General features: G+C 40.0%; 1 long non-coding RNA gene across 13 annotated transcripts in view; it reads left to right on the top strand.

The window, feature by feature from the left end:
* The window catches only part of LOC140696136 (uncharacterized), a 330,303-nt gene that overhangs the window by 53,650 nt on the left and 251,578 nt on the right, over nucleotides 1-25,075 (top strand). For 9 of the 13 annotated variants that reach the window (XR_012072210.1, XR_012072203.1, XR_012072214.1 and 6 more), the window contains 2 exons: nucleotides 747-839; nucleotides 16,081-16,271. This is a non-coding gene — a long non-coding RNA (uncharacterized lncRNA). Of the gene's footprint in view, nucleotides 1-739; nucleotides 840-14,918; nucleotides 15,063-16,080; nucleotides 16,272-25,075 lie in introns of all 13 variants that reach the window. The other 4 variants (XR_012072205.1, XR_012072209.1, XR_012072213.1 and 1 more) reach the window with 3 other exon arrangements.

The raw sequence follows: 25,075 nt of genomic DNA, 5'->3' as shown, positions 1-25,075 counted from the left end.
TGTCTGTCTTCTACCTCTCCCCAGAAAGTCTGATTTCAGTATTCCACCTATGTTACCTCTATTCCATTACCCTGGCCATGAGGCCAATGAAATGTAGACCTGAAGACATTAGAGCATCCTTTGGATTTTGGTAGCAAGTGTCTACGCCTAAAGTTACATAATTGCCAACCCGTATATCTCAGAGCCTCAGGAAATCAGAGTGGGAAGGAATCTTCCCAGAAGACCTCACTTCACAGATGGAAAAATCTGAGGTCATAAAGCAAATCAGTAATATTACCCAGATTAGAACTCAATCTGCTCTCTCCAAAGATTGAATTCTTTCCAACCCATAAATAGGTACATGAAAAAAATAAATCAGATCACTGAACTTACCCATTTGAGACAAATTAGTCCAAATTTTCTTTTAGTATATAGATATGGAAATCCTTGGGAAATGTAAGCCAAACTTGAATTTTCTTTGGGGACCTATCTCTGAGGATTGAGAAATTAAATTTTTAAAATGTTGGAAACCCCAGTGCTATGGACTGAATTGCAACCCCCCTCCACCCTGCCAAAATTTATGTGTTGAAGCCCTAACTCTCAATGTGATTACATTTGGAGAAGAGATTGTTTTAGAGATTGTTAAGATTAAATAAGGTCATAAGGGTGAAGTTGTAATCTGATGGGGCTGTGGCCTTTTAAGAAGTGGAAGAGAGCACTCACTCTCTGTCTATGTCTCTCTTTTTTCCTGCCTTGTGAGGACACAGTGAGAACACGACTATCTGCAAGCCAGGAAGAGAGCTCTCACCAGAACCTGATCGTGCTGGCACCCTGATCTTGGGTTTCCAGCATCCAGAAATGTGAGAAAATTAATTTATGTTATTTAATTCACCCAAACTATGGTATTTTGTTATGACAGCTTGAGCTAACTAATATTCATACCCAGGATATTCCATATGCAATTTGAGTACATTTTAAGTTTTAACAAATATAACTTATGGTTGACTTCCTAGAGACTGGGAATAGGGCATGACTTTGCAATGGCTTTTTTTTTTCAATACGTGCTCTTCAATTCTAGAATTAATATTAATGAATCCAGAATGGTATTGCTAGGTGACAGGTAGAAGAGGGAAGAGGACCTCAGAAATAATATTATGTGTTGTGTTCTCATTAAGAGGGTTAGTGCTCAAAACAATCAGAACTGGGAAGACTTGTGAGGCAACGATGGAGAGCCCTTCTTGTATTCCAGCAGCAAATGGGTCTGTCTCTCCTACCCTCCCACCAGTACAGAACTGCTCCCAGAGGGACACTGGGATTCCTCACTCTGGTCTAATTTTAAGTGAATCAAATGAGGTGGCACTCTGCCACATCCCTCTGGAAACTATTTGAAAATCGAGCAGATCTCATCTTTTGAAAATGTTCCCTGAGTAATGGAAACATGAGGAAGGGGAATATCCTACAGACCCCGGATGCATCTTTCAACCACAGTGGAATGCAGTATGCCAGACACACTCTTACAGTGGTCAGGACAGACGTGGGAAAGATTTGGGGGAATAGAACAATAAGGTCTGCTGTCATCTTAAATCACTTTCACTGCTAAATACTGTCAAGGTCTACATGGCACGATGCTAGGCACGCTGGGAGGGACTCAATCCCATTTCAATTCAAGACATGTAGATATTGTTACACGGCTGCTGGCTACCATCTAGGTAACAGACTAGAGTTTTCTACTTTTCATATAGATAGTACACTGGGTTGGAAAGGTTCTAAGAGTTCACCTAGTTCTAGATTATTTTGTTCATTTCAAAGTTGGAAAAACTAAGTCCAGGCAGGAGTCTAGTGTGGATTCACACAAGTAGAGAGTGCCAGGACCTAAGTGAGAATCCACGACACCTAACCTTCATTCCAGCTCCCTCTTGGCCACATCTGTGCTGCTGCTTTACCTTGGAAAAAATCAAGTAGCACATTGATTTTTCAGGAAAAAATATTTTCTTTTTGTTTTTATAGGTATACATTGAAGGGATTGAAACTTTAGTTGAAAATGTAAAGCTTTTAGATTTGAGATTTCATATTTCCATCAGAAAAGCTGGGGCAACAATTTATGCCTTCTCTCTTTCTGACATCTCTGAGGTTGGAGTAAGATTCCTGAGCTAGGAATCAGGCAGAACATGTTCCTTTTATCCTAAGCAATGGACTCACAGCATCATGGGAGCATCAGATTGAAAAGCACTAGAAATACCATCTTATCCACTCACCCACCCCCTCTATACACAGAAGGTAGTGATGTAAGGCCTTCTAAAATATGTTGAGTACCTGTCCCATTTGAATGTCTCTGGGTAGGGGAGTTGCCACCCATTTTCTGAGGACCCATCATATACTAAGACCAGCATCTCAATGTTACTAATTTAATTCCAACAACCACTCATTGAGGCAAGTATAATTTGCTATACATAACAAATGAGAAAATGAATTCTGAGAGAAAGAGGATATTTTGCACAAAGTTCAGGGCAAGTTACTTGTAGAACTGCTATTCAACCAGGCATTCCCCACCCTGCCCCCCAATTTGTCTACAAGGTTGTAGTTAGGGGCAAAGATTTCAGTATCAGTTGGAATTGGGTTGGGCTCCTGAGCCATCACTTTTTAACTGCATAGCCCTGGCCTGGCTCACAGCCTGTTTCCTCATAGGAGGGAAAAAATAAAGAAAGAATAGTAGGACCAAACTCTGAAAGAGTTCATGAGAATTGAGTTTGTCTTTGTTGAAGTGATTTCCATGGTACCAAACATAAATGCTCAGTAAATGACAGGTGTCATTAGTAATACTGTGCCAACCTATGTTTCTGGGCCATGGTTTGCCCATTTGTGAATGAACATATATGGACCAGAAGTCTCCAGAGTCTTTCCAACTCTGATAGTCCGTGGCTGTGTGCCCAGCTGTCAGTTACTCTGTTGGTACAGCCGTTAAGTCTGAGTCTAACACAGCGATGTACATGGTTTGTTCAGCTTTTGCAGACTTCATTCACTTCGGGAACTCATGATAGGGGCAGCTCTTTTTTTCCTTTTTTTTTTTAATACCCCTCCATGGCAACATAGACAAAATCCATTATTCCCTGCCTCAAAGATGGCTCAGGCATTCGGAAAGCAAACAGAGGCTTTCGAGTGTCCAGCTAGTCAAGATTTCTGACACTCCTGCCTTGCATGGGATAGGTGTTCCTGATCAGGCGGAGTGATAGTCAGTTCACGTCCGTTCATTGGACCAGAAAAGAGAGCTCCATCTGGTGTATTTCATTCATTTACCGCCAAGAAGAGAATCCTAGTCAAAAGTAAAAAAAACAAATCTGCCTCTAGTTGTACCTAATTGCCCAGCAGCAGGAAGGCATGTGATAGAGGTGCCTGCCCAGTGTCTGAAAGCAAAGCAGATGTTTTCAATTCCTCCCTCTTTTGTAATTCTACCCTGGAAACAAGAATTTAAAACCTGGGAAATAATAAGAATACATGAGCCTCACAAAGGGACGCACATAGCAGAAGACGACGAACAGCATGGGGTGAGAGAGTAGCTGCATTGAAGGCCAGCGCATGGGAGTATTTAGGAATTATTTTTCCAATTAGATCAGTACCCAGGGGCACAATTGCACCTCAAATATATTTCACTTGAGGGGAAAATATAACGGACTCTGTTGAATGTATTTCCTTTTAATAGAAAATAAGCAGGATTTCTTTATGGTGCCATGATTGAATGGTGAGCCAACAGTTGTCTGAGAAGCCCTGAAATTCTAACAGATTCGGTTTGCAAGAAGAAAATACTGATTAATTCCAGAAGAGTTTATCAGTAGTGCCATATATTAAGTTTTAGTAGAGTTCTAAAAGATTTCTGAAGATAACTTAGAATCAGTGTCACCAAACATATGAGCTAAGAAGAATCTGGAAGTTTGAGTGATCAAATAAATCCAACATATCCACTTTACAATGGAGACACTAAGACATGGAGAAGTTAACTTGCCTAAGATTAGAGAATGAGTCAAAGACAAAATACTATCCATTCCATCAAATTTAGGAAAACATGAAATATATGGGTAGATAATCATATTTGTTTGTCTCCCATATAGTTGATTGCATTAATTTGAAATGTGCTTAAAACAATTCCAATCCCAATTTTCAAGCTTATATGATTAGTACACCAAGGAAAGAGAATGCCAATTCATGCGTGTAATGTTGGCTTTTACACTTCAGCCTTGCTCTGGCATAATATGAAGAAAACAATCAGCCTAAAATGAGTCTTACGTCAGGTGGGAATCAGTGCCTTTGGAAAAAGTACCATCAAGGAAAAGTAAAACATTAAATAAATGAAATGTTTACATTTGCTCCTTGAAAGGAGGCAACCTGTGGCCTCGTAAGAGGAAAGCACCTCACACAGCAATGAACTGCAATTTGAAAATTGCTCTAAGTGATTCAGAATGCTTATTTGACATCATAGAATCTCATACTTCAGGAAGACCTTAGATGCTACCTAGAGCCGTCCCATCCGATGCTCATCCTATGCAAGCATGGCATTCACGGAGGGTAACAGATCAGCTTTGTTGTGAAGCCTTTCATTGAATCAGAACATCTAGCATCTGACGTGTGTAGCTGATAATATGTTCTTTCAGCCAGAGTTGGCCTCTCTGGAGCTGCACTTCTTGTTCATTGCTGCGCCGTCAGTGACCTCTAGAAGCAGGTCCCACTCAACAACTGCCCTTTGGTGTTGAAGACCAGAGATCATGTACTCCCTAGGCCCTCTTGTTTCCAAACCACCACCCAGTCCACTTAGAAATCCTCCATAGTATTTTGTGTTGGTTAAGTGTGAACTTGGCGAGGCTATGGCACCATTTGTTTGGTCAACACCAAGCTGGATGTGAATACCTGTGAAGGTATATTTTAGATGTGATTCACATTTCAATCACTAGACTTTCAATAAAGTAAATTATTCTCCATAATGCGAGCGGGCCTCATCCAATCAGTTGAAGGCCTTAAGAGCAACAATTGAAATTCTCCAAAGGAGAAGGAATTCTCAGCACTGGAAGATAGGCATTCTGGCTGAGTTTCCAGCTTGCTATCCTGCAGAATTTGGACCCCAGACTGCAGTATCAACATCAACTCTTACCTGAATTTCCAGCTTGCCCACTTGCCCTATGGATTTCAGATCTAAAGGCCCCCATATCCACATAAGCCAGTCCTTTAAAACAAATTTCTCTCTTTCTCTCCTTGTCTCTTTTTCTCACCTTTCTCTGTTTTTCTCTCTCCACAGGACAAGCTCTTTTCATTAATCTTATTTCTAGCTTGTTGCTCACAGTGTGGATAAGACAATTTAGAAATGACATTAGCTTGAGAGAAGAATGGAGGGTGTTTCATTTCCCTCTAGTGATGGAGATGGCAAAAATAAAAAGCCTCCATGTGGTTAGGGATTTAGTGTTGATAAACTATTCTCACTAACATTTTTCTCAGGGGAGCTAGAGGTTGATTCTATTTTACAGACAAAGAATGAAGGTCTAGGGATATAAAATGATTTCCCTAAGACCTCTAAGCTCTGGAGTGATGGAACTCCAAGTTCGATATTCTCCCTGCCACCCCTTTCCACGTCTTCCTCTCAATACATAGACAGAGGGGGTCTAGAGGAGATTCTTCCATGGTTCTGCTGCACACTCATGGGAATCTGACCCATTGCGCCCAGGAAAGACTTCTTTTGCCAGAGTCAGACTGTGCATTGCCTGGGGTTATTATTCACCATACCAGCCTCAAGAACGCTCAGAGATCAATGAAAGCATACATTGGGAAATAAAAGAGGCATGAGAAAACTCTACAAATTGGCCAGTTTTTGTTTCCTGTTGGCTTTTCCAGCACATTCTTGGCACCAGATGAGAGTAATGTGGTAATGCGGTAAAACGTCTCTGTGAGACGCTATCCATTTAGAAACAGGGGGCAGTGAGCTAGCCTAGCCCTGGGTGCCCTAAGGGCTCATCTGGACATCCTGAGGTTTTTCCTTGTAACCCATGTGGTTGACGTTTTGTCATAGTACATAGGTTTGCGTTTTAGAGGCTCTCAAGGCATCAGGGTTATGGTACTATCTGTAGTTCCGCTGCTGGCTCTGATTTGGAAATGCCAGTAAAGGAGGGTTGCTTCATGCTTACTTGCTGTGTAAAGAAAACGTGCAAGTCTTGTCTCATCCTCACTGGCAGAATTGCCCATCATAGTATGTGCTCCATAAGGTTAGAATCAGTAACAAGTCACACTGCGCCCTGTTTTAAAGAAAACAAGTGTCCAGGTCCTGAACTTGGAAAACAGACTCAATAAGGGAGTTAACCTTCACGTTTGAAAAGGATTCTCATGTTATGATGTAATAGCAACAGCCATGATTTATTGAACACCTACTATGGGGCCAAGCATTTCATAGACATTATTTACAATTCTCAATTCTCCTAACAACCCTGGAAGGCATGTAGCAGAAAATTGATATTTGGTGAAAGGAAATAATTTGCTGAAGGTCACATAGCTAGGAGATATCTAACTCAGGCAGGCTCGTCCAGCAGATGTTTCTGCTACTACAATGAAGTGTATCTCTTCAGATCATATGAAAAAACATATTAATTTACAATGGAGAAATCTCTCTCCCTCCCTCTTTCTCTTTCTCTCTCTCTCTCTCTCATGCATGTGCACACACACACACACACACACGCACACAGAGTACACACATGCACAGAACTTCCTATTGAAACAGAGTTTTAATAAAATCCTGATAAAAACAGCTTTTCCATCAAACAAAGTGTATTCATCTTTCTGGATACAGAAAGTGATTGCAGTTATGTTTGGTGTTCCATTAATATTTGTGGAATTAAAACTGCATCGTTTATTACAATGGACCCAAAGCATTTCATCTAAAAACCTTCACCCTCTAACACCCCATCAGTTACATTTCTAAAAGAAAAGTCACCAGTCCTTTCAACAAGCACGCACAGAGCACATACTCTCATGGGAGATGTAGTTCTAGAAACAGGGATACAGATTTAAAGGAGAGCACACGCCAGCCTCTAGAGAGGCAACTGACTTCTAGGAGACAGACTTGTAAACTGACCTTATCTGACAGTGTAATTAGTCTTAGGCATGCACATGGGGCCTGAGACAGTGTTGTGGAGGACCATACAAATGGCCATGGAAAGAGATGAAAAACCAAAGCACTCCAGTGCTTGGCCAAATACAGGATTCTCTTGTTCTCTCATGCTATTCTGATTCAGAGGCCTTTAATTATGCACGGGTCTAGGTTTTCCTCTTAGAACCATAGGACCATGGAATTTGGCAAATTTATAGATCTTTTTAAAATCAGAATTTTGGTTTTGGTCATAGAATGGGCTAGAAAATCAGAAAGCACCACTGCTAAACAACACTTGGAAATCCTAGATGTTATATAAAAAGGTCCCTTTAAATGCACAACTGAATTCACAAGCAAATAAGAGAAATTTATAAGCATGTGTGCACACACACACAAAGAAAGAAGGAATTGAGATTCAGGAAACGAGCAAGTAAGTGGATGCCGTGACTGTCCTAGGAAGGTGGGGGAGAATGAGGAGGGCTGCCTTGGGGTTTTGGTGATGGAAGGATCTGGAGCAGAGGATTAGGGCCTGCTCATGGGTAGGAGTTGAAGGTTAGACTTCTGCATCAAGCCAGGCCTCTCAAAATTCTACACCTCAGTTGATGGTGAACCGAACTTGAATTTGCCCTCCTGAGCAAAGGTATCTTTCACAGCAGTCTATCCCTGTGGAGCCTTGGAAGCTAACCCAGTATAAAGTATGCTTTAGAATCATGTTATCTCCCTTTTATGTAAATACCTCTGCATGTTCTGCATCACTTTCCATTAGAGAAAGCGTATCTCTCTTGTCCTTGGCTCTTGGTTGAAAAATACATAGAGATTTCATAATGATATGAAGCACTTTTTGATAAACTTGTCCTAATGCTCATTAGAAGGGTTTGTTCCAATTTACATGTTCTCCAACTGTGTATGACAAAGCCTTTTGCTATCTCTCCATACCAGTTTCTGGGTTCACTACACAAAGTAATTTAATCTTTGCCAATCTGATAGAATAAAATATCTTTTAAAATGTTAGGTGCATATAATTGTTTTCCTGTGAAGTCAAACATCCCTTCATATGTGTTTCAACTGTATCACTTGGAAATTATTGTTACATATCTATGTGTCAATTTCCATTTTTTAATCTGGCTGCTGTTTTTGGTTTTTTTTTTTTTTGCTGATGGTTAATTATACTTAATATTTATATTGCATACATGTCTCAGTATCAAGCACCAATTTTTTTCTGTTCTGGATTTTTTTTAATTGAACTATAGTCAGTTTACAAGGTGTCAATTCCTGATATACAGCAAAATGTTTCAATCATACATATACATACCTATATTCATTTTCATATTCTTTTTCATTATAGGTTACTATAAGATATTGAATATAATTCCCTGTGCTATACAGAAGAAACTTGTTGTTTATCTATTTTATATATAGTAGTTAGTATTTGCAAATCTCAAGCTCCTAATTTATTTGTTCTCATCCTCTTCCCTCCAGTAATCATAAGTTTATTTACTGTCTATGAGTCTGTTTCTGTTTTGCAGATAAGTTCATTTGTATCTGTTTTTTGTTTTTCGTTTGTTTTTTTAGGTTTCACTTGTGAGTGATATATGAGTGATATATATATATTTTTCTTTCTGTTTCTGGATTATTTCACTTAGAATGACAGTCTCCAGTTCTATCCATGTTGCTGCAAATAGCATTGTTTTATTCTTTTTATTTTAACACTTTATTATGGTATGATTTCTGTACAGTCAATGGCACATATTTGAGACAAATAATTTGATGAGTTTTGATAGATGCATACACCAATGATATTTTATTCTTTTTATGGCTGAGTAGTACTCCATATAAATATACCACAATTTCTTTATCCAGTCATCTGTCAGTGGACATTTAGATTGTTTCCATGTCTTGGCTATTGTATACACTGCTGCTATGAACATTGGGATGTATGTATCTTTTCTAATTAGAGTTCCCTCTGGATATATGCCTAGGAGTGGGATTGCTGAATCATATGGTAAGTCTATTTTTAGTGTTTTGAGGAATATCCATACTGTTTTTCATAATGACTGCACCAAACTACATTCCCACCAACAGTGTAGGTGGGTTCCCTTTTCTCCACACTCTCTCCAGCATTTATCATTTGTGGACTTTCTAATGATGGTCATTGTGACTGGTGTGAGGTGATACCTCATTGTAGTTTTGATTTGCATTTCTCTGATAATTAGTGATACTGAGCATTTTTTCATGTGGCTATTGGCTATTTGTATGTCTTCATTGGAGAATTGCTTGTTTAGATCTTCAGCCCATTTTTGGATTGGTTTTTTTTTATTATTATTAAGGTGTATGAGCTGTTTATATATTCTGAAAATTAAACCTGTGTCAGCCTCATCTTTTACAATTTTGTAGGTTATCTTTTTGTTTTGCTTATGGTTTCCTTTGCTGTGCAAAAACATAAATTTAATTAGGTCTCGTTTGTTTATTCTTGCTTTTATTTCTATAGCCTGGGTAGACTGCCTTAGGACAACATTGCTAAGATTTATGTCAGGAAATGTGTTGCTTATGTTTTCTTCTAGAAGGTTTATAGTGTCTTGTCTTATATTTAAGTCTTTAGCCATTTTAGGTTTATTTTTGTGTATGGTGTGAGGGAGTGTTCTAACTTCATTGGTTTATGTGCTGCTATCCAGTTTTCTCAACACCACTTGTTGAAGAGACTATCTTTTCTCCATTGTATATTCTTGCCTCCTTTGTTGAAGATTAATTGACCAAAAGTCTGTGGGTTTATTTCTGAGCTCTCTATTTTGTTCCATTGATCCATACATCTGTTTTTGTGCCAATACCACACTGTTTTGATTACTGTAGCTCTGTAGTATTGTCTGAAGTCTGGGAGGGTTACTTCTCCAGCCTCATTCTTTTTCTTTCAGTATTGCTTTGGCAATTCTGGGTCTTTTGCGATTCCGTATAAATTTTAGGATGATTTGTTCTAGTTATGTAAAAAATGTCATGGATAATTTGATAGGGATTGCATTAAATCTGTAGTTTGCTTTACATAGTGGCCATTTAAACAATATTAATTCTTCCAATCCAAGAGCATGGGATATATTTCCATTACTTTAAGTCATCTTTAATTTCCTTAATCAGTGTTTTGTAGTTCTCCACGTGTAAGTCTTTCACTTCTTTGGTCAGATTTATTCCTAAGTATTTTATTGTTTTGGATGCAATTTTTAAAGAGATTGTTTTTTACTTTATTTTTCTGATATTTCATTGTTAGCGTAAAGAAAAGCAACTGATTTCTGTATGTTAATCTGTATCCTGATACATTGCCAGATTCTTTTATCAGCTCTAGTAGTTTTTGTGTGGAGCCTTTAGGGTTTTCTATAGATAGTATCATGTCATCCATATATATCACAGAATGCTCCTTCTCCTGACCTTCATATGTCTGTCTTGCTTGTGGCCACTGCCCAGCACAAGTAGACAGCCAGAAGACCCTGGGAGTTCATACCCTTCTCAGACGGCTCTGACCCATGGCAGACTAGGAGGGCAAAGTGAAAACCCAGCTCCTTTGCCTTGAGTCAGGACAAACTCTGAGGAGCACATGCTCCAGAGCTCCTTGTGGGTCCAGACTGAGATGGGGACTCGCTTGAAAACACGCCCCTGCTTGATTTAATCCCACCCCTCTCAGACTTCTCCCTGATCATACTCTCCTGGGGGCATTTCCATAACCAATAACACATGCACAATTCCTCATTCCAGGCATTGCTTTTGGGAGCGCTAACCTAAGACATAGCATCAGCAAGTGGTAGAGCCAGAATTTCTGCCTCTGATTTCTGTATCAAAATTTCACACATTCTCTTTTACACTGCAGAGGGGAGGAAAATAAGATTCAGAGAGTTTCATATTTTTTTCTTAAGGCCATATGTCTTGTAAGGGACACAAATCTAGTATTTGAAAACCCAGTGATGTGAGCTGTACCCCATTGCCTTTTAAAACTTATCAGAGGGAAGTAAATTTTTATCAATAATCTGCAAAGATTTCTCACAGCCTCCCAATTAGAATTGCCTTTATACTGAGTCTGAGTTTCTCCATCTACAGTATTAGGACATTGCTGTTTACTTCAGTGTCTTTGTTAGTTTGTTTAATTAAATGGAATAACACATGGAAAGAAAGCTTGGCATATCTTTTGACACACCACTAGATGGTCATTGTATGTGTCCTTCACTGAAGTGCCATGGTAAAGAAAAATTAACCAAATAAGGACTCCAGTGATCAAAACTGTTTTGACCAACCACAGGATTTTCCTGAAGCAAAGCCTCGATTTCCGGAAAAATACTGAAAATAACAATCTTGTCAGTTCCACATATAAAATGAACTGCACCAGTGTCTCCATGGACCTGATGGGTAAATAAAGGAGCTCATATCCTCAGAAGTTTTCTTAATGAAGTCCAGCCCCTTCCCAAAGAAGAAAAGCCACGGAAGACAGGCATGCCACATTAAAACTGCAGTGACCCAGTCAGCCCTTCCTAACTGCTAACTAGGCAATTCTCAGGAGCCCAGGAAGGAAATCCAGAAGTATATAAACATAAAATGAACCAAGCGTGCAATTGATTTTCTCTTCTTGCTTTTCTTCCCTTCTGTTTTATTTTGGGGGGGGTGTGTGTGAGAGAGTGAGAGAGAGAGAGACATTATTTTTATCATCATCAGGACATTAGTACTCAGAGGGAGGAAAATGACTCTTGAATGAGATGTTTGCAGGGAAAATTACAAGGGAGAGGATGCTGACTTTGACCGAGCAATGCCCTCTGAGGATTGGGGTGGATCAGAATGGCTTCTCATGTTTTTTCTGCTCCCCTAATGGAAGTAAAATAACAACATGAAATAGAGGGGATGGAACAGTCAGCACGAGGATAAATACCAAGGAAGCGATGTAAACACAGCCCCCAATTTCCCCAGCGAGTAAGAGAATGAGGAATGTGTTATTTATCTCTCCTTGCAATCTCTAAGGCAGACTATGGAGTGTCCCTCTTTTGGGAATATCTTCTATAAATAATCAAAGAATTGCAGGATGAGGGTTTGAATGAAGTGAAAGGAACCCAGGAGACTGAGAATTTCTCCAAATTCCAGGTCTTCTTACATCTCTTCCAAAAAGCCTCTCTTGAGCCTCCCAAGCAGTGAAAGAACCGGGAGAAGGGGCCCTTTAAAACAGAGATGCTCGAATCATCACTGACTGTGCCCACTCCCCTTGTTATTTCAGGTTAGAAAAATTGATGCGAACTGTAGCTAAATGGGATTTTTAAGCTTGCCCTGACTTACAAGTGAGTATGTAGTGTGGGTTCTCAACCACCCCATTTAAACTCTGCATTCATTGCCTACTAAGTGTGTTACCTTGAGAAAGTTACTTACCTTCCCTAAGCTTCAGTTTCCTTATCTGTTAAAACTGGGGTAAAACTCATAGTAGTTCCTACTTAATAGGATTAACGTGGTAACATACATGAAATTCTTAGCACGATGCCTGGAATATATTAAGAGCCCCACAATGTCTAGAGATTAGTCTTGTTATTGTTGCTATTGTTAGTCACTAAAAGGTAGGAGAACTTATATTCACACCCTTCATCTTCAAATTCACCGTCCTTTTTCCTCCACTCTGTCATTTCTAATCTCTCAATTAAGATTTCATATTTTTTTCAGAAAATTTAGTTGTTCCAATATATAACACCTGGTGATTGATCGATCGATCGATCGATCAATCTATCTATCTATCATATGTATATCTATGAAGCAATCAGGTAATAGGGTGCTTGTAGAACTCCTTAGACCAGTCCTCAACTCGTACAAATCCAGTATACTTTAATAAGTGCTAACTGGATGAACATGGACCCATTTCATCATTTACAAAGAATATTGATGGATTTGCCTTGGCCACTGGAGTCAAATATCTCTGATAAAGGGTTCGCTGAATATGAATTGAAATGATTAAAATCTATTCTTGGAAGGAAAAACGTGATGTTTTTTAGAAAAGGTGTGGCTAAAATAATATGGGTAGAACTGGTGGCCCTTGTCCTGGGACTTGACGAGCATGTGGGCCTTAGATGAAGAAAGGAAAACAGAAGGTATACTCCAAGTGGGCCAACCACACAAGCAAAGGTGTAGAAGACCAGCTGAACTTGCTCAAAAGAATATTCTTTCATCTTTTGTGGTATATTTATACAATGGAATACTATTCAGCCATAAGAGATAACAACATAACGCCATTTGCAGCAACATGGATGCTCCTGGAGAATGTAATTCTAAGTGAAGTAAGCCAAAAAGAGAAAGAAAAATACCATATGAGATTGCTCATATGTGGAATCTAAAAAAAAAAAAAAAGGAAAGAAAAGAAAAAGACAAACAAACATAAATGCAAAACAGAAACAGACTGATAGACATAGAATACAAATTTGTTGTTGCCAGAAGGGAGGGGGTTGGGAAGGGATAGACTGGGAGTTTGAAATTTGTAGATACTGACAGATATATATAGAATAGACAAACAAGATTATACTGTGTAGCACAGGGAAATATATACAAGATCTTGTGGTAGCTCACAGTGAAAGAGAATATGAGAATGAATATATGCGTGTTCATGTATAACTGAAAAATTGTGCTAAACACTAGAAATTGACACAACATTGTAAATGAACTATAACTCGGTGAAGAAAAAAAAAGAATATTCTTTCATCTTTAAGCTTCCTCTTAAAAGTCACTCCGTCAAACATGCTTTCCTCAATGCTCCAGTTTGACACTGTCCAGCCTTTTTTTCCCCCTCTCATACCATCTTACAGTTTTCCTTTGAGGCACATTATTACTATTTGAAACTGAATATCTATCCACATATGTTGGCGAGAGTAGAGTGGAGTATACACGTTTTCAGTTGACAGCAGTTTCCTTCATTTTCTTTATGAGGCAAGAAGTCAGGCCTGTTGTGACATTTAATTGTCCTTGGTGCCAACACCATGCCTCCCTGACACACTGTAAGTGCTATTAAACATTTCTTCGCTGAGTGAATACATGAATGAATGAATGAATGAGACAGTCAGGAGACTCCCCTGCATGGAGGGAGATGGAGGGAGAGAAATGGAAACGAATGAGGAGCAAGGCAGATCACTCTGCCCCTGCCCCGACAAGGGCCGTAAACACATTCCTACTCTACTCTGAGTCTCCAGTGTCTCTTAACGTAATGTCGGAGTTGGAGCCTAGGCCAGAGCATGGGTTGTTCTAGGTTTTCATGATTCTCTAATTCTTTACTTAGAAGTTCTGTATTTTACTAGCTAGGACTCCTTGGCAAGAACACAGATGTGACAGTGCTTTCTAAGATGCAGAGAAAGGGCGCTAGAGAGTTTCTTTCTTTCTCCATTATATAAATATCCACTGAGTACCTGCTATGTATGAGGTCTTAGGGGAGGCAGAGTTGAGTAAAACACGGCCCATGATGTTAGGGAGTAGAGACAGAAAATGAAAGAGGAAGAAAAGCGTGAGGATTAAAAAGACAAGAAGAAAGAGGTGGTGGAAGAGGGAGAGGAAGAATGAGGAGGAGGAGGAGGAGAAAAGGGCATTTTATCGAGCATGCATGGTACCCTATATTTTACCCATCTTATCCTATTTTACACATGTTGAAATGGAGCTGCCAACAGATAAACTATGAATCTGTCAATGGGTCTGGATTTATACCAAGTCTGACTGCTCATGGTCTTGACAATGAGGGCCTGGACACCCCACTGCCTGATGAAAACACAAGCAGGTTAAGAGGCAGGTACTATCACTTGAGAAGAACCTTGACGGAGAACTGTATTATTTGCTTTTTCAGTCCAGCACCGAAGGCCTGCTCTCTTATTCTTCTGGGATCCCTCTCAGTGTCTCAGCATGTTCATTCTTCCTCGGCACTTGCCCATAAAGCAAAGCAAAGCTTCCCACAGCCAACTGCAGGGACAAAGACCTTTTCCCTGGAAAGGTACTGAGAGAGAGGAAGTTGCAGAGGCTTGGGCCAAAGACAGGGTGGGGAGTCAGAAGAAGACCCTGATGAAGCCTGAAGCATTTTGGCTCCTCTCCTCAATTCTTCCTTCTCTTCCTTTGCAGCTTTTACGTTTCATTCACTATTTCAGTGGGATTTGGGGATTGAATTGAAGTTGTAATAATGGAGGTGCTGGAGGCAAAATAACTGTGACTTTTCAGCTTCCAAAGAAAACAATTACCCTAATCTGATCTGCCATCCCAGCTTCTCCCCTGGCAGTGGAAATTCACTACTCTCAGACAGCATTCTTGTAGCTGGGACAAGGCACATTGCTTTGTGTGGTCACACTTTGCCCCCAGTTCTCTTTTTTTCCATTCATTTTGTTGCCCACTGGTTTATCAAGCATCTACCATGCTTCATACAACTAACATTGTTTGAGCCCTTGCTAGGCACTCAGTGAAGAGCATTAGATACGTTATTTCACTTCATCTGCACAGTGACCCACAAGGAATGCAGATCATAATCCTTATTTGTCCCAGAGAGGGAAGGAACCTGCTCCGAGTCACAGCTATTAAGAAAAGGAGCCAACATTTGAACTTAGGTGTCCAACTTCAGAGCTGGAGCTTCTAACATGTTAGTATCATATAATTTCTCAACCACAAACCCTGTATGTTTATTACCATTCTGTCATTGTTATAGATCTTAAAACCAAGGCTCAGAGAGCTGAAGAGATTTGCCCCGGGTCACACAGCTTGAAGGTGATGGTAGTGGCAGGATTGGAATTCTAGCCCATTCAATCCCAGTGTTCCTGTTGTTCCCACCATACCAAACTCCACATGGGGAGGGTGCTTGCCAGGGTTGAGGGTGGCCAGGGAGGTTTGTGTCTTAAGAAGCCCATCCTGGCTGGCACATGGAGCACCCCTCAGTGCAAGCAGCTTGGACGCGGGAAGTCAGTCCTTCATATCCACACCAAGGCAGGGCTGTAAATGTCCCTTTTTTGTTTTTTCTCCCCTTCCAGGATGCCCCTACCCACATATGTTGATTCCTGTTCAGTTTCCATCGTGGGATGAGAAGATGAAAAGGTGTGATTTGCCTCAGACACTGCGTTTCCCTGTAGGGAACACCCAGCTGCTTTTGGAGACCCTCACATTTCCAGGATTTTGAGAACCTCCGTTTTCAAGGGCTCTGAAGAAGAAATCAGATGATCAGGTATGGACCATTCTTCAAAATTTTTACCAAATCAACATTTGACTTTGAGGGAGGTCGCTTTCTCCTTCTGGCTTTTAGTTTCTCAGAACCATTAGGTGAGGGGATTAGATCATGTTTGAGTAACATTCCTCATAGTAGGTACCAGAATCACCTGGTGTGTGTGTGGTGGTGGGGCGTCTGTTTTCAGTGCAGATTCCTACAGCCCCAATCCAGGCCTATTGATGAGAATTTCTAGGGTTGAGGTGTAAAAATCTGCATTTGAAACAAGCAGCCCAAGTGAGGCCCATTGATGTTGAACTAAAGGACTTCAGATTCCTAGACTCATTAAAATCAACAAAAAAGAAGAAAGAAGAAAAGAAGGGAGAGAGGGAGGAAAGAAGGAAGGAAGGAAGAATGAGAAGGCAAAGGAAGTTAAATTCTCAGAAAATCTTTCTTTTCCTGTTGCAGCTATGGAGAGATAAACGTTATGGTAGATGGTTGGTGGAGAAGAAGGGGGTGGCCATGAATTGGTGAAATTTAAACGTGTGTGCATATATACTAATACAGAAAGCAGATGTGTGTGTATGTTATGTGTGTGTGTGTATGTTATGTATATATATGTATATATATATATATATACATATCTCGTACTTAGCATGGTGTCTAAAGCATAGGAGAGGCAGAGTAAACCCTGTGGATTTGGCCATTCCATTGGTGTTTCTTGATGACAGTGTACTTGGAGGCTCCACTTCCAATTTCCTCTCACACTTTAAACCCCTTTTCAGGGCTGGGTACATGATTTGTGGGGCCCACCAAGTACAAAACGAAAATGCAGAGCCCCTTGTTCAGAAATGACTGAGGATTTCAAGCTGACAGTGGAGAGCTCCGCGCTGACCGCAGGGCCCTGCCAAACGTGGGTGCCGACTGCCCACACTGCACACCCCGGAAGCCGGCCCTGGCCCTAGTAGACTCAGTCCTGTCTCACAGCATTTGATGATAACAATACCAAAGAGGACATGTAGGCCACTGTTTTGTCTTCTGTTGTCTAGAACTCTGACCCTTCTTTTAGATTACTAACTACTTGAGAACAGAATTAGTTTGCTGCCAAAGTTGTAGACCCAGAACTCAGTGCAGAGTTTCACATCACAGCCGCTAAACAGGGCTTTTATGGATTGATTCACAGGAACAGGGGGATGGGAAGAATTCCAGGTGTATAAGGTGATTTGAGCTGTTTTCTAGAAAGTAAAGTGCCAGGTCTGGGTGTCTAGATTGTATCTGATGGTCAGTAATGGTCCATTAGGGACAATTGCCTTGGCTCTATTTATATGGCTTGAATAGAGTGTGGGTACTTTTATTTTTCTGTTCTTCTCCAGTGACTCATGATACTGTGATTTATAATATATATTTGATCTTCATCCCCATTTCTGAACTCCTGAACCCATAGAACTCCTAAAACCCTTGGAATTTCCTGAGTGATCAGAGTATAAAGGTATCCTTTGTTATGTTAATAAGGTGACATTTAGATTACACCTAAGGGTGGGGGCTGATTGCCAAGAGAACAGAGCCATGAGGTTAGAGGGTTGGAACATGAAGTCCCATCCCTAGACCTCCTGAGAGGAGAGAGGGATTGGTGATTGAGTTTAGTTGCCAGTAGCCAATAATTTAATCGATCATACTAATGTATTGGTACCTCATAAAAACTATAGAGGACTGGGTTACGAGCACTTCCGGATTAAGGACCATGTGGAGATTTGGGGAGAGTGGTGTGCCCGGAGAGGTACAGAAGCTCCACGCTCTTTCTCCATACCTTGTCCTATACGTCACTTCCCTCTCGCTGCTCCTGAGTTTTATCCCCTTATAATACACTGCTAATCTAGTAAGTGAAATATTTCTCTGACTTCTATGAGCCAATCTAGCAAATTAATAGAGTCTGAAGAGGGGTCTTTGGAGACTCCTATTTATAGCCAGTCAGTACAAGTAACAACCTGGACCTACAGCTGACTTTGAAGTCCAAGAAGGGGGTCATGGGAGTCTCCAATCTAAAGCCAGTTGTTTAGAACATTTGCAACAGGCGTCTGAAGGGTGCGGGGGCAGTCTTGTGGGACTGAGCCATCAGCCTGCGAATCTGATGCTATCTCAGTGTAGAACCAGTTGCTGCTAGAGCATTGTTTAGATGTGTGGGGAAGCCCACTCTCCATGCATCAGAAATCAAGACCAGGAACCCAAAAAAATCTCTGATCTCTTTATATATACATATTTATTTAAAATTGCATGCATTATTTTTTTCCTCTGATATAACTGGTATATAGGTTAATTAAACAAAATATAGAACATAATTCAAGTATAAAGAAGAATATAAAAATCACCCATAATGTCACACGAGAACTGTTGATATATTAGAATATTTCCTTAAAAAATAGTAAATATATATACTACTATATCAGACTCACTCCAGAGATTTATTAACACCCATTAAGTTAATAAGCCCCTGCTGCTATTAATCCTGGAATGTAACACAGTGTCAGCCAAATAAGAAGCAGCTGGATCCAGAGTCTACTTTGTAATGTAGAGTGTCCTCCCTTGTGACTTTTAAAAAAACACTTATGTAGACTCACCATGAGCCAGCCCTGTTCTCAGCTCTAGTGTTAAGTGACTTAATAATTTGAAAATATTAACTCACTTAACACTAATAACCATTGTATGAGGCAGGTACTATCGTTTTATAGGTGAAGAAACTGAGGGCTGAGAGGGCTTAAAGCTCACAGGTCACAGTTTAAAGCTCTCATATTTGTTACCATTTTTCATTTTCTCTATCTACGGCCCCTCTTGTTAAGGATTATGTGGTAGGTAGGAAAATAGACCCTCCATCAAAGATGTCCACGTCCTAATCCCTGGTACCTGTGAATATAGCCTTTATATGGAAAAACAGACTTCCCAGATGTGATTAACAAGGATCTTGAGATGGAAAGCTCACCCTGGATTATCTGGGCTAGTCACATGAAATCATAGGAGTCCTTATAAGAAGGAATGAAGAGTGTCAAAGTTAGAGAAAACGTGTAATGACAGAAGCAGAGGTTGGGGTGATATGGGGTCATGAGCCAAGGAACGTAGGCACCCTCTAGAAGCTATAAAAGGCAAAAAAAAAAAAAAAAATCTCTCCTAGAGCATCCAGAAGGAATCATAGCTGTATTGACACCTTGATTTTAGCCTTGTAAGACCTCCCCCCCTTTTTGTTTTTTCAGATTTCTGATCTCCAGAACATTAAGATTATAAACCTGTGCTGTTTTAAGTCACTACATTGGTGGTGATTTGTTAAAGAAGCCATAGGAAACTAGTACAGATGACATCTAGAATTTACATCCAATGTCTCTGAGGTATAGGCAGGGCACTTAAGTGAATTTCGCAGGTGCTACATAAATCATATTTTAAATGAGAAGATTGTAAACATCTCCACCTGTACCTCATCTGGTTCTATAACAACAGTTATATAAATACCTACATATATCTGAATATATATATATATATAGGTATATACACATGCAGATATATAGGAATACAGGTACACACACATACATACAATATGTGCATATATACATACATGCAAGTTTATATGTTTACCTGGCTTTCCATTTATTATTACTGGAGAATTTACCCATGTCATTAAACGTTATGTACCAAGACATTTCCTTATATCTCTGAGTCTCAGCAGATGCTCCAAAGGCCCAGATGATCAGTTGCCGCCTGTTGATGTAGGATGGAGGAAGAGCTGTGGAACTAGTTTTGCTGCTTGGTTCATCCCCCAGTTGTAGGTATAGAGGAGGTACTAGAGGATTGATTCAGATGGAGGAGGCTTCAGAAAATCATATAAATACCCTGGACTTCGGTGAACATGGAGTCAGGAACTTGATTAATTCCTAAAATGGTCTAACAGGGAGACCCTTGCTGAAGGAGTCTTTGGCAGCTGGGGCAAGTGTGGCTGTGGAGTTCCACTTTCTACCATGACAGACGAGAGGCACATGTGTTCTCTGGTGCAGACAGCACAATAAGCCTCTAGATATCTTGAAAGGAATTCTATTCAAAGATTCTATTCTATTCTATTCTATTCTGCGGGGTGAAGAAACCCAACAGAGATGGTCTATGTGTGGTGGAGATGCGAGTTACAGGACAGAAATATTCAGCCATTGGAATCGGAGATCATCAGGTGGGAGGGTCCTGGAGTGGAAGGATGCCTAATAACTCCCAAAGCACCTCACAAAAGAAAGAACCAGCCTTCAAACACCTGCCACATTCAGTCCAGTGTCAGCTTTAAATTATACTGGTCAGGAGGGTTGCCTCTCTCCCTATATACCTTCTGAAAATTGTATAAAAGACACACCTTCCTTTTGGAGGCAACACAAAACTAAGTGATCAAGCGGCAAGGTGATAATTGACAAAAATGTTCCTTTCCCTCAGATGGATGCAGCTCCACACCGAAATACTTAGTAATTATGGCTTCCTAAGCAGAGTGAGCTAGATTCCATGTTCTATTGCCTGGGTACCCTTGTGCAGTATGCAACCTGCACAACTGTATTTGGCAGACCTGGTTGGCAAGGAAGACATTCTTTGCCTTTGTTGCCTATTGTGTCACCCTAACCCCCTCTCCATTCCAGGAGGAGTCAAAGGAGTCATAATGTGTGGGGAAAGTGGAATAGAAGAGCATGGTGGGGAAATGGGAAAGAGGCTAATGATAAATCTCTTTACTTCTCTCTACATTTTCCCAATTGTGTGGACCAATGCTTGGGAAAGGGAAATTTTTTTAATTGGCTGAGATTAACTTTAGTTTTACAGTGAGCTGGGAAACAAGATTATTTATTAATACCTGAGAAGGACCAGAGAAACTATAAAATCCCCCTGAGACACAAACCAAGTGTATGAGAAAAATCATTCTATAGAGTAAGTCAAAGAGGTAATGATAAAAAGAGTTACTTTCTTCTTCTATTTACAGGTCAGTACATTCAACAAACATGTTACAAATATTGTAAAATGGTTCCTATTAAATATATCACGAAGAGCTCTATCAGAAACTATGATGTGTTAATGGTTAGGTCCCCAGGTCTCTTGTTTCCACTTCAGCCACTGCAGGTCCCCTATCATCAGCTTTATTTACTGGATTCCTCTGTGAAATTTCCCTTAAATGAAGATTTTCACAGTTGAAAATATTTGAACATCACTAGTTTAATATGTAGTATTTTAACAGCTGCTTATAATTAAATGTATCTTCTACAGTAGTTGACTGTATACATATTTAACTGTCCCTACTGGACAGTAAGATTCTTGTAAGAATAGAGATTTTATTTTATTTATCTTTGTATCTGCAAGGGTGCCTAGAACACAGGAGGTCTCTCTATGCATATTAAACAATTGAACAGTTCTGCACTGACCTGCCTCACTGGAGTTAAAATCTCAGTGACAATCTGTTTTTTGTCTTCAGGCAGTGAAAAGATTTCAGCTTGATAAGAAATGGGCTAGATTTTAATTCTTACCTTTAATTACATGAAAATATAGCTTTGATCCATTTTTCCTCTAGATATAGGATTTGGTCACACAAAGGCAAGCAGCCTGGGCAATGATAACTCATAATGACTCCAAATGCCTCCCAGTACTAAGTGTCACTTGTAGCAGGAAATTGGTGATTTTCAGTTGACATGAAGTGGAAGATTATTTCATGTGAATTGATGCTGGATGGCTCCACTTTTACTAAGCACATGCAAAACGGCTCGGTGCGCAGGAAGCATTTAGCGCTAAGTGAGCTGACATCGATTGGGCTGTAGGGCAGAGGTTCACAGAGGAATGAGGAAACAGAAAATGCCAGAGGAAGACCAAAGTTGTCACATCAGATGAATCCAGCATGCTTGCCTTTCAGCCCCTAATTCCTGTGGGATGCCCTGGTGGAAGGCAACCAAGAGGCTCAGACTCCGGGCTGCTTGTGGAATGTTGTGGGAAGCAGGTGTGGAATTTCGTTCTTGTAACGCATCTCCCTCCACATTCTCATGCCATTGTGTAATCTGGCCTGGGGTTTGCCACTCACCCAGTGTATGACCCCATCCAACTGCTCCTCCTCTCTGGGTCTATTTTCTCATCCGTGCAATATAGGAACTCAAATTGGCCCTTTCAGTGAGTTGTTCATATAAACCGTGTGCTAAGTGTTCAAGAAATTACTTATTAAATACTCCCTAAATCCCTGCAACATGGGTCCTATCCTTTCCATTTTATAGATGAGAAAATTGTGACTTGGAGAAACAAACTGGTTTGCTCAATGTCAAGGGGTTAGTGCGTGGAGGAACACACTTCTAAATCCATGTGTGCTTTATCTTGGAGGTTGTATTAGTCCCAATACATTTTTCTGCTCGTAGGGGAAACCTGAATTCATGCTTGAGCTGAATGAATTTTGTTCATAGTGGGAAGAATTCAGAGTTAGAAATCTTACACCTCGATTCAAATTTAAGCTTTTATTTATTGATCATGGGCAAAGCATGCTGATCTTTTGGTCCTCAGTTTTCTCAAGTGTGGTAGGCACAATAATGTCCCCCAGAGATGTCCCAGCCCTAATTCTAAGAATCTATGAATATGTTTCAAGGTAACACTGAAAAAGAGACTTTACTAATGTGATTCAGGTTAAAGACCCTGAGATGGGGAGATTATCCTAGATGAATCCTTGAGAGTAAAGGAAGAAGACAGAAAGCAGGCAAGGGAGATGTAAGATGAGCAAGATTTGACACCCTGCTGCTGTTTCTGAGATGTGGGGGGCTAAGAGAGGTCCCCAGCAAGAAGACAGAGATGTAAGTTCTGTAACCACATGAGACTGAATTAATTCTCTCCTCGACTGCCCAGAGAGGAACAAAGGCTTTCAACACCTTGATTTTAGCCCTGTGAGCCTCATGCCAAACTTCCAACCTATAGACTATAAGATCATAAATTTGAATTGTTTTAAGCCAAGCCACTAAGGTTACAGTAACTTGTTACAGCAGCAATGCGAAAGTGATGTATCCCCTCTGAAGTGAAAATATCAAACCAGGCAGTGTCAGAGTCTTCTAGATTACTAGGGCAAGTATGAGACGGGGAGTGAGAATGAGAACAGATTAACTCAGGAGAGAGACAGACAGAGGCAGAGAGACCAAAGAGAGTGAGATTTTTGCTTATGAAAGAGGAGACTTGTGGAAACATCCTGAGATAATAAAACCCAAGGTAACATGGGGATAGCATGTTATAAGAACACTTTCTTGTGTTATAAGAACACTTTCTGCTGGGCAGAGTCTAAAAGAAGGACATCATGGCTTATTTTTGAGACTGATTTGAAAGGGAAGGGTTCAGAAATAAACTTAAAATCCCTGGCCAAAGGCAAATTCAGTGTGACAAAGAGTCTCTAAATTGCTTATAATCTATCCTACTCTCTCAGGTAGTGACACTGAAGTCTGAACTGAATTATGCTGGATGAGATTGCCAGACTTGGGAAAAGACAAACACTAATGAATTCAATGTTATGCAGAAATAAAAAGGAGATTTTCTCTAGTTTGAAGAGAAATGAAATAACCTGCAGGCTCTATCATTATCCTTAAGTGACTACTCTTAGCTATAATCCTTTATTGACTTTGAACCCAAGTATCCAGGGATCTAAGATGGCTAGTGGATGTTTCTGGAGAGAAGCTAGTGCTGCTGTTATAGACAGTGCTGTGCAGTGGTCTGAGCTCAGGCGCGGAGAGCCCATTGGACCTTGGTCTGACCACTTCAGCTCACTGCCTTTTCTCACTCAGTCCCCCACCCCCTTCCACATTCTCAATCATTGATAAAATCCTACTTATCCTTCAAGAATCAGTTCAAATGGTATATCTCTCTGAAGCTTATCAAGTATCATCTAAGTGCTTATCACTCCCAAATTTTATCTCTAGCCCAAACCTCTCTGGGAGCCAAATCCATATACTCAACGTTCTGTTTGATATCTGCACTTGGATGTTGTAAAATGTACATGTCTCACATACTGACTCCTATTTCACTTCCAACATATTTCTACTCCAAGTCTTAGTGAATGAGAACAAATCCAACTCAATTGTAAAGCCAAAATCCTTGAATCATTCTTCAGTGTATCTTTTTCTTCACTAGCCGCAATCAATGCATTGATAAGTCTTAATTCCCCATTCATGATCTACTGTAAATTGCCTGCATTTCTAATACATCACCATAGCCCAATCCACCATCTCTTACCTGAACTACTGGCATACCTCAGGAATATTGTGAGTTCAGTTCCAGACCAGGGTAATAAAGTGGATATTGCAATAAAGTGAGTCATCTGATTTTTTTGGTTTCCCAGTGCATATTAAAAATTATATTTACACTATATTGTAATCTGTTAAGTGTGAAATAGCATTATGCCTAAAAAAAATACCTTGATTAAAAAATACCTGATTGCTAAAAATGCTAACCATTATCTGAGACTTCAGGGAGTCATAATCTTTGTACAATAGTAACATCAAAGACCACTGATCACAGACCATCATAAAAGTATAATAATAATGAGAAAATGTGAAATATCACAAGAGACACAAAGTGAACAAATGCTGTTGGAAAAATGGCACACATAAAATTGCTTGATGCAGGTTTGCCACAAATCTTCAATATGTAAAAAACACACTCTCTTAATTTATTATGGCAAAGCTTAATAAAGTCAAGCACAATAAAATGAGGTATGCCTGTATTTTATTAGTCTCCTATCTGCCCCTGCTACTTCCTCTAATGTCCTCCGTAATCCATTGTCTACACAGAAGCTAGAAAGATCTCATAAAATATTAATC

Source organism: Vicugna pacos, chromosome 4 (genome assembly GCF_048564905.1).
Source record: "Vicugna pacos chromosome 4, VicPac4, whole genome shotgun sequence".
Classification (NCBI taxonomy): Eukaryota; Metazoa; Chordata; class Mammalia; order Artiodactyla; family Camelidae; genus Vicugna; species Vicugna pacos.
Note: the sequence above shows the minus strand (reverse complement) of the source record. Positions and strands in the feature narration are given on the sequence as shown.